Consider the following 11,740-nt stretch of genomic DNA (forward strand, 5'->3'; position numbering starts at 1 on the left):
AACACGTTGTAGTTGATGAGTTTGGACAAGTTTCCTTCCTTCCCTTCTTCTTTGCTATTAGGTCCATAGCTCTTATGTTTTTTACACCACTTACTTTGGATGTCATCTTAAGTGTCCAAAAACTCATCCTCCATAAATCATGGTTTACAGAGCAATATGTGGCTGGAGGGGCAAGCATAAAAAGGGATAACCCTCATTTTAATCCATTAAAAGTTTTATTGAATACCTCCTAGGTGTGGGGGATACAGGGCCTGGCACACAGTACTGTTCAATAAATATTTGTTGAGTTAATGAACAAGATTCCTGCCATCATGAAATTTACACACTCATAGAGGAGACAAACAGACAATTAAAATACAGTGGGTAAGTACAGTGTTCTATGGGAGCACAGAGGAGGGGAAGGGGTACCTTATCTTTTCTAAAGCACCCAAGAATGGCATCCTAAAAGTTAAGACATCAAAGCTAAAATCTAGGGGAGAAGTGGGAGTTAAACGGGAGAGGTGGTGAGTACGGGGTGGGAGGAGTTGGAAAAGGGAAAGGTACAGAGGCAAAAATTCTCATGGTATGTGTAAGGAATAATTTAGATATACAGCAGTTCCTGTTGAGGATTCATAAATGAAAAAAAATTTTTAAGTCAGTTTAGAACCAAATGAAGGAGATCCTTGATTGCCCAAGTGAAGAATGTGTGCTTCATCTTGGAGGTGGTAAGGCATTATCACTTATTTTTCAGTAAGGCACTGACTGACACGTACAATATTCTAGGAATCTTGGGTCAACCTGGAAAGGACAATGTAAGAGGTGGAGTGGGGTATTAGGAGGCTCTTGTAGTGTGAGGTGATGAGGAACTGAACTAAATAGTGAGGCTCAGAATGGGTAAAGGTGGTGGTAAATGAATGCAGGAAATATTAATAAGAAAGGATCGATAGGATTTGGTGGCCTGACCAAGTATAAGGGGGAAAGGGAGATGATCCATACAAGAGATGCTCATTAAGTACAAGTGCTTCATCAGTTGGTTTGACTTGCCGTGGTTCTCAAACTTGATTTTGCATCAGAATCCCCTGGGGGACTTATTCAAACCTAGATTGTTGGGCCTAACCCCTGAGCTTCTGATTCAGTAGGTTGACAATGGGACCTGAAACTTTGTGCTTCTAACAAGTTCCCAGGTGATACCCATGCTACTGCTCTGGGGACCACGCTTTGAGAACCACTGGACTCTGGAATACGTCCCATCTTCTGCAACAAACAGGCCATTAAAATCTTGTTTTAGTCTTTTTGGCAAATGGTGCTGAAACATCTAGTTAGCTACATGCAAAAGAATGAAATTAGACCGTCACCTCGCACCATACACAACATAAACTCAAAATGGATAAAAGACCTAAATGTAAGAGCTAAAACTATAAAACTCTTAGGAGAAAACATAGGCTAAATTTTCATGACCTTGGATTTGGCCAAGCATTCTTAGACATGACACCAAAAGCACAAGCAAAGATAAAATGGATATATTGAACTTAATCAAAATTTAAAACTTTTGTGCTTCAAAAGACACTATCAAGAAAGTGAAAGGACAGTCTATAGAATGAGAGATCACATTTACAGATCATGTCTGTTAAGAAACTTGTATCTGAAATATATAAAGAACACTTACAACTCAATAATAAAAAGACCAATAACCCAATTCTAAACTGGGAAAGGGATCTAAATAGACATTTTCCCAAAGAAGATATACAAATGATGAAAAAGCATGTGGAAAGATGCTGAGAGAACAGAGTAGTAGTTACCAGAGGGGAAAAGCTTGGGGGGTGGAGGGCAAAACGAGTAAAGGGGGTCAACTGTATGGTGACAGATGGAAATAAATGTTTGGTGGTAAGCATAGCACACTGTAGTGTATAGATGTAGAAGTATAATGTACACATGAAATTTATATAGTGTTTTAAACCAATGTTACCTCAATAAAAAATAAATTAGAATGAAAGAAAGAAAAGGGAGGGAGGGAGGAAGGAAGGAAGGAAGGAAGTCAACATCATTAATCAAGGAAAGGCAAATCAAAATGATAAAAGATACCATGGCATACCTACTAGTATGGCTCGAATCAAAAAGTTAGACAATGACAAATATTGGGGAGGATGAGGAGAAACTGGAACTCTTATACACTGCTGGTGGAAATGTAAAATGGTGCAGCCATTTTGGAAAACAGTCTGTTTCTTAAATAGTTACCTAGAATGACCATATGGCACAGCAATTCTACTCCTATGTATATATCCAAGAGAAATGAAAACATATATGTCCACACAAAAACTTGTATGTTTATAGTAGCATTATTCATAATAGTGAAAAGGTGGAAACAATTCAAATATCCATTAACTGATGAATGGATAAACAAAATGTGGTATATCAATACCATAGAATATTATTCGGCCATGAAAAGAAAAGAAATACTGATCCATGCTAGTACATGGATGAGCCTCTCCATGATGCTAAGGGAGAGAAGCCACTTACAAAAGACCACATATTATATGATTCTATTTATACAGAATGCCCAGAACAGGCAAACCTATAGAGATGTAGATTAGTGGTTGCTTAGGGGTGGAGGGATTAGGGGTACAGGGTGGGCAGTAGCTAAAAAGTTTGTTTTTGAGGGGATGAAAATGTTCTAAAAAACTGTGATGATGGTTGCACAACTCTGTGAATATAGTAAATGCCATTGAATTATACAATTTAAATGGATGAACTATATAGTATGCAAATTATATCTCAATAAAGATATTTTTTAAAAAGAATGCTGATAAGAAATCCATAGGGGAAAAAATGAAGAGAGGGAAAAGACTTCTAGGCAGAAGTAATATCATAAACAGAGGTACATGGGAAAGAAATATCATATATGCATAATAGTATAAGCAGTTTAATCAATTCCTCACTGTTTAACACTATGTTGCAGGCACTGTTCTAGGCACTGGAATATGCAGTGAACAAAACTGAGTAAAATCCCTGTCCTTGTTGAACTTACATTCTAACAGGGGAAATATACTAAACAAAATGCCTAGTTAGAAGAGAATAAGTGTTATTGAAAACAAAAAAAATGAAGCAGATAAGAGGGATTGAAGGCATTGTATTGGGGGGTGGTTTACAATTTTATATAGAGTAGCCTCATTGCAGAAGCAGCTTTTGAGTAAAAGACCCAAGGAGAGAAAGGGAGCTGTGTGTCTCTGGGGAAAGAATTCCAGACAGATGGCACAGCAAGTACAGAGGCTGGTGTCAGAGTGTGCCTAACATTTTGGAGCAGCCAGATCATGCAGGGCCTTCTAGACAATTCTAAGGATGTTGACTTCACTCTGAGTGAAGTGGGAAACCACTGGAGGGTTTTATGGCTGTAACAGGAACACTCTGGTTCCTGTGTTGAAAAGACACTGAGTGAGGGGTAAGTATGGCAGCAGCAAGAGCAGTTAGGAGACTAGAGCAATAACCCAGGAAGGTGAAAATGGTAGTTTGGACCAGATTCATTGCAGTAGAGGTGGTAAGAAGTATCACCAAGCAGGACCCTGTGGGGTCTTCCCGGGACAGACCCCTTCCCCATATCCTCTGCTTTAGCTCCTCTCTACAGTACCTAGGTAAGAGTATCTGATGCACATTTCCTGAGTTGTTTTGTAGATGCTAAACCCCCACCAAATGGAAGAAATTAACTACATGATGACCCTGACCGCATAGCCCCCAGACCTACTGAAGCCTAAGGATTGATAATGTTAACCCTTGTGACACTGCCCTGTCACCTCACCATCAACCAATCAGAGAATTGTGCACGAGCTGATCACAAACACTGGGACTCCCTTCCCTCACCTGGCCTTTAAAAATGCTTTGCTGGGGCTTCCCTGGTGGCGCAGTGGTTGAGAGTCCGCCTGCCAATGCAGGGAACGCGGGTTCGAGCCCTGGTCTGGGAGCATCCCACATGCCGCGGAGCAGCTAAGCCCGTGCACCACAACTACTGAGCAACTGCTGAGCCTGCGCTCTGGAGCCTGTGCTCCACAACAGGAGGAGCCACCGCAGTGAGAAGCCTGCGCACCGCAACGAAGAGTGGCCCCCGCTCGTCGCAACTAGAGAAGGCCCGCGCGCAGCAACGAAGATCCAAGGAAGCCAGAAATAAATGAATAAAATAAATACATTTATTACAAAAAATGCTTTGCTGAAACCTATCAGGGAGTTTGGGTCTTTTAAGCCCTAACTGCCTGGACTCCTTGCTTGGTGCCCTGCAATAAATGCTGTACTTCCCTTCACCACAACCTGGTGTCAGTAGATTGGCTTTACTGCACTCAGATGAGTGGACTCAAGTTTGTTTTGGTAACAGAAGTGGTCAAATTTTGGATATATTATGAAGGTAATTCCTTCAGTATCTCCACATGGATTGGATATGGCAGGAGAGAAACAGAAGACTCAGGGACCATCACAAGGGTTTGGCCTGAACAGCTGCAAGCTGGAATTGCCATTTACTGAGGATTTTTTTTTTTTTGAGGAGAGGTGGTTGTCAAGGTCCAGTGTTGGACATGTTAAATCTGAGATGTCTGAATACATACAAGTACAGCTATAGAGTAAGAGTGAATCTAGAGCTGAGGGGAATGGTCTGGGCTGCACATGGAAATTTAGGAGTCTTCAGTTTAAAAGATGGTATTTAAAGCCCTAAGACTGGGTGCAAATTTACTAAAACCATGATGAGTTTAGTTGCACTAGAACATAAAGGATGTGAAGGTGGGGGATGTACTTGGAAGGTAAGCAGGTACGAGCAACTCTATGCCAATAAAACCGACAACCTAGAAGAAATGGACAATTCTTAGAAAGGTACAATCTCCCAAGACTGAGCCAGGAAGAAATAGAAAATATGAACAGACAAATTACTAGTACTGAAGTTGAATCAGTGATTTAAAAACTCCCAACAAACAAAAGTCCAGGATCAGATGGCTTCACAGGTGAATTCTACCAAACATTTAGAGAAGAGTTAATGCCTAGCCTTCTGAAACTATTCCAGAAAATTGCAAAGGAAGGAATACTTTCGAACCTGATACCAAAACCAAAGATGCCACACACACAAAAAGAAAATTACAGGCCAATATCACTGATGAGCATAGATGCAAAAATCTTCAACAAAATACTAGCAAACTGAATCCAACAACACATTAAAAGAATCATATACCATGATCCAGTGGGATTTATCCCAGGGATGCAAGGACTTTTCAATATCTGCAAATCAGTCAGTGTGATACACCATATTAACAAATTGAAGAATAAAAACTATATGATCATCTCAGTAGATGCAGAAGGTAAGCAGGGACAAAATTATAGGTGACCTTATATTCTATGCATATGAATTTGCAGTTTATCTTGATAGGGAGTTGCTGAAATCAGCAGAAAGATGTACTCAGACTTGCTTCAAACACACTTGCTTCATGACACTGTGGAAGTGTGAAGGAAGGATTAGAGACATACACTACCTAGGTTACTACAGACTTTAGGAAAGAACTTTCACAGTAATGTTTCTCAAATCTCTCTATACACCAGACCAGACATAGGATGGGACAACTCCCAAGGCTCATCACAGTGAACCATTATATTAATTTTATTCATCTTGTTCACATGGGAAAAGCATTCAATGAGTTCATTGACACCAGTGCTGTGGTCAGCTTGAAAATTAGATTTCTCTCTGTGAAAGAATTCATTATTTAGAATTTTAGGAACTAGTTCACCCTCACCTCAAAACTTTAATCCTTTCCAGGTGACACAAAATTGAGTACCAGGCCATTCAAAGTTGAAAGTCAAACTAAGACTTACAGTTTCTTGAGCCATGGTGATTCCCTCTGGTGCCTCTCTTCCACTGATGTCACAGCGGCAAGGAAGTGTGTTGTGTCGTCTTTTCTAAAATCCAGGAAATGTATTTTATTTTTATTGTTATGAAAACTTTGAAAAATAAAGAAAAAAAAGTGGGAGTTTCTATTTAATGTTTTGCTGACACCTAGTGCTGGAACTCTGCATATTCAACTAGCTGCTCTTAAAAAAGAAAAAAAATTAACAGGATTTATACAGTGCCATGAGTTCAGCAATAACAACAATCTCTTTTGGCAAATAATATCTATCTAAACATCATTTCTCATACTTATATATCAGCCTTTTAAAGCATTCAGACACCAGTCCTTTTAAATGACTAAGAATTCAATGTGAAGGCAATTTCTTTCTATTCTCAATTTTGGTTACCTGCTGGGGGAATTCCTGAGAGCACATGAAGGCCCAAGGAGGTCAAAATTTCACTTTCTGGAAGTTGTGAACACTTAGGATAAATTCCCTTTAGAAGTTGAATCAGGTGGGACTGGAATTCACAATGTTTTCATAACCATACTTTTCAACTATTTAAGAATCCTCAATTTCACATTGAGGGTTTATACTAAACAGCCAAAATTTAGCCCTGTATGTAACTATTATAAACTACCATTTGCCAAAAAGAATGAATTAGTAAATGGGGGAGGGGAAAATGACTTCTTTTTTTCCCCAGCTTTATTGAGACATAATTAACATAGAACACTGTGTAAATTTAAAGTGTGCAATGGGACGATTCCATGTATGTATATGTTGTGAAATGATGACCATGATAAGGCTAGTTAACACATCCTTCACCTCAGTTACGTCATTTGTGTGTGGTGAGAACTTTTAAGACTTACTCTCTTAGCAACTTTCAAATACACAATACAATATTGCTAACTACAGTCACCAGGCTGTGCATTCCATCCCCAGAACTTACTCATCTTGTAACTGGAAGTTTGAACCCTCTGAACACCTTCACCCATTTCCCTCACACCCTTGGCCCTGGCAACCACCAATTTACTCAGTTTCTGTGAGTTTGGGTTTTTTTTAGATTTCACATATAGGTGAGATCATACCATATTTGTCTTTCTCTGTTTGACTTTTTTCACCTAGCATAATGCTGCCACAAATGTCAGGATTTCCTTCATTTTTATGGCTGAGAAGCATTTTACTTTATACATACATATATATAATATATATAATATACATACTATATAATATATATAATATATAATACATAGTATATTTAGTATGATAATATAGTATAATATTATATATTATATATATTATATATAATAGTATATATATTTTATATTATACAATACATACTTATATATATTTTATAAAATAAAATAAATGTGTGTTTGTGTGTGTATATATATATATACATCACATTTTGTTTATCCATTCATCTGTCAACAACAGACACTTAGATTGTTTCCATGTCTTGGCTATTGTAAATAATGCTGCAGCGAACATGGGGGTATAGATATCTCTTTCAGATACAATTCCATTTCCTTTGAATATATACCCAGAAGTGGGATTGCTGGATCAGATGGTAATTCTGTTTTTAATTTCTTGAGGAACCTCCATATTGTTTCCCATATAGGCGTACCAATTTATATTCACAAAAAAAGTGTACCAGGGGTTCCTTTTCTCCGCACCCTCACTAACACTTGTTACTTCTTGTTTTTTTTGATAATAGCCAAAAAGTGACTTCTTATGGTATGCAATAATTTTGAGGCAACAGGCATTATTTGCATACACATCATTAAAAACAGGGTTTGAACTACTGTCTGGTAACTAAGTCATGTAGGCAGTAGAAGCATTCAAGAGGATTACATTTGTGTTTGGAAGTGTTTTAGCTACAGAGGCTAAAATGAAGAAATGAAAAATGTAAGGTTTGTAAAAATGAAGGTACCAGTTCTCTGCTTGAATCTGCATCTGCTAGTTGTGTGATCTTAGATCTCAACCTCCCTGAGCCTCAGTTGCCTCCTCTTTAAACTAGGGATAGTAGTACTTGCTGTGGGTTGTGGTGAGGATTGAAGTGTTCTACAAAGTTCCTGACGCATAGCAAGTGCCCAATAAACAAGAACTGCTATTTGTAATAACAGTATGAAAAATAATTAAGCTTATTCCCTGCCCCCTCGCATGGAGTTGAATATGGTCCCAGGGGCAAGAGAAGGAGGTTCCCTGTTGCAAAGTCTCCAGGGCATTGTGGAATGTAATTGTGACAACCTCGGCATCAACAGGAAGTGCCACAGACCCAAGTTAAGTGGCCCCTGGCAGGTCATGGCGGCATGTTCTCAGAGGGGATAGGAAATCAGTAGGAACAGTCAGCCTTGCTCACGTTTAGAGAAACAGAAAGATAACTCCGAAATTTTTAACACTGTTTTACCACTCATTCACTACTCTATATGCCAAAGAAACAGAACTGCTTGCTCTGAAACAAGGTGGTTAATACAGTGTAGGCTCTGGGGTCAGACTGACCTGAGTTTGAATTCAAGCTCTGCCACTGACAAACTGTGTGACTTTGTACAAATTACTTAACTTCTCTGAGCTTTATTCCATTCATTGTAAAATTGGGAATAATAATAATAACAATTAACTCTTACAGCTATTACAAGAATTAAATGTGTGTGAATCACTTTGCACAATGCCTGGAATATAGTCTGTAATCAATAGATCATTATTATTATACCATTAAATCATCCAACTTGCCACTATGACAAATATGGCCTTGATGTTTGAACTAGCCTGGTAGTCTCAAATGAATTGTAGTTATCTGAGAGGCATGTCTTCCATGTCTTTAGCTTTCTAAAGGTTAAACCTGATCATAATCACCATTCATTAAATCATCATTCATTAGTACATGCCAGGCATTTAGGTACTTTTTCTTCCTTAATCTTCACAACACCTAAATAAGGTAAATACTATTTTTCTCTTTCCACATAAGGAAAGGGAGACCCAAAGAAGATTCGGTAACTTGCCCCAGGTCATACTAGTAGCAAAGCCAAGTTTTGAACTTAGGCCTGGTTTCTGAATCCTCTACTTTTGCTCAGTGCAGCACTGCTCGACCTTTCAAAAACCACCTTCCATGACTTCCTACGGCCTCCAGGGCAAAAGTCAAACCCCTCAGCTTACTACATAAGGCTTTTCTTTAGCTGGGTCTGGCCCCTACTAACCCCTCTGGCGTCCATGCCTACAGCTCAATCACTGCATCCAAAAATCCTTCCCTGATGCCCTTCAGGAGCACACTGGCCATATCTCTGTCATGGCACTTGCCACACTATAATATAAATATTGATTACATTGTCTGTGTTCCTCAAGGGGCCATGAACTCTTTAGGGCGCTGTGTCTTATCCATCTTTCTATTCCCACTATTTAGCAAAGTGCTTGGTGTAAAGTAGGAATTCAACCAATGTACGTTGAGTGAGTGAATGAATGAATGAATGAGTGGATAGATTAATGAATATTGAGCAGGGAAGGTCCAAGTACAAAGTCCTACCACTTTTTAGAACAGTGGTGCTTAAAGTGTGGTCCCTGGACCAGCAGCAGCAGTGCAAATTATTTTCCCCACCCCAGAATCAGAAACTCTGGGGCTGAGACGGAGCCATCTGTAATTTAACAACACCCCCAGGTGATTCAGATGCACAGAAATGAAGGGTATGGTTATACAACAGATTAAAATTTTCAATAAACATGCAGATATAAACAATTAAAAGATTATGGTTATTTTTTAAACTACTTCCTACATTTATTTGGTACTTAATAAATTAACAAAAGGCTTTCCTAACTACTACCTTTGACATTAAAAATGAAACGGAGGTCTTCCCTGGTGGTGCAGTGGTTGGGAGTCCGCCTGCCGATGCAGGGGACACGGGATCGTACCCCGGTCCGGGAGGATCCCACATGCCGCGGAGCGGCTAGGCCCGTGAGCCATGGCCGCTGAGCCTGCGCGTCCGGAGCCTGTGCTCCGCAATGGGAGAGGCCACAACAGTGAGAGGCCCGCATAACGCAAAAAAAAAAATGAAATGGAGAGGAAAAATTATTAAGGAGTTCAGATCTGTTTTAGGTACATACCTATTCAGTAGGCCCCTGAGTTCCAAGGAACTAACTCTCTCTGCCGTCATATCTGGAAAATAAAGAGTTTTGTGTCTCCACAGGAGTGTTTGCCTGGCTGGGCTCAGGTAGTGGCCTCTGTGGTAAGCAGCCCTTCTGGTGAAATCCCATCGGGTGGATGGAGGATTCCAGGTGGGCAAGGTTAAATGTGATTAAATACTAATTGGGGTCATACGAAAGCCAAAGCTATGGGGGAAAAGATGTACTCAGGCTATGAGGGCTACATGAGTATTTTTAATACTTTACACAAACATGAAGTTTCAGTAAGTAAAAGAAGCAGCTTGCAAAATTATACGACCCCATTCTTAGTTTAAAAAATATTCTTTCATTCTCAGAGAAAGAAATTTGTGAATGGCATTAATATATAATGGTGATTTTTTTCTTTGGGTAGTGGGATGACCCTTAAAAATGTTTTTCAAAATGTTTTTTGAAAGTTTTTTTCAAAAAACATTTTTTATAATGAGAAAAAGATAATAAAGGTATAAAATTGCTTCTGTGGACCTGGAGGGGACTGACATGCAGAACTAACAGCTGGTGTAGCTGGAGGCATGATTTGAAAAAGAAGATTGGAAACTTAGAGGCTGGAAAAAACCCAGGACGATCTGATATCGAGGGGCCTCCCGAAAACACTGAAGAAGAGGCGATGCTCTGCTGGAGATTTCCATAGGCAAAGACCGAGGACACTACAGACTTACTTTTCTGCTAACTCAAAGGCAGCTTTAAGCAAAGAGAAGGCAGGCGCCTGGGACGTGGATAGACATGGCCTGGGTGTTTGTGGGTTTTTTTTTCCAGGACCTGGAAGGTGAGAGGGCTCACTTGGAAGGTGGAATTATCCAGAACAGTTAATGGCTCCAGGGATCATAACGGAAGTAGGTATAAACTAGAAGGGAGGAATAAGAGAAGTGAACAACTAGTGCCTGAAGCAAACTGTTTAGCACTTTAAACTTGTGCCAAGCTAAGTGCATAAAATGAGCTTATGTACCTGTAATTTACAGATACTGCATATAGTTTATACCCTAAGATTTCTTCACATTGTGGTAAAACTCAGCTGTGTTCTTGAAAATGATTGCCCCAGCAATAGTTACTTTGGAGTGGAGGTTGATACAGAATTAAAGAAAAATTCTAAATCTCAAGGGCACACTCTTGGGAGAAGTGACCCCTCCCCCCATCTTTGAGCCTTGGAAGTGGAAAGTTATTATTTGCGCAGTTACATTTATTGAGCAGTTAGTGTTTGGAAGCCTAAGTGCGTTGAATGGATTGACTCATTTATTCTTCAAAGGAGCCTTATGAGTTAGACACTGCTATTATGCCCAACTTTACAAGTAAGGGAATCGAGATCTAACTGGCAAAGGGCAATGTTAGGACTGTCTGACTTTGACGCCCAAATTCCTTCCATAATGCTAGCCTGCATTCATTAGTCCTGAAAATACCCTAAAGCAAGTAACAATAGTTATAAAATACTACACTTAGTAATGCCTAGGGTGACGTTATAAAGAAACAGATATGTTTCTGTGGTGGTCATACTATGTTCATAGGAAATGTGAATTACTGTGATCTTTTTGAAGGACAATTTGGTAATATTTACAAGAAGAATTTTAATGTAAGTACCCCTTGTTTCAATTATTGAGCTACTGGAAATTCACCCTAAGGTTTAACTGGCAAAGAACATGTGCAAGATGTTCAGTGCAAAGAACTAGAATCAACCAGTGTCCTTTAGTAGAAAACTGGTTAGCTAATTCATGGTTCAGCCATTTTAAAACATGAAGTAGATCTATATGTTCTG

This window comes from Lagenorhynchus albirostris, chromosome X (assembly GCF_949774975.1).
Source record: "Lagenorhynchus albirostris chromosome X, mLagAlb1.1, whole genome shotgun sequence".
NCBI lineage: Eukaryota > Metazoa > Chordata > Mammalia > Artiodactyla > Delphinidae > Lagenorhynchus > Lagenorhynchus albirostris.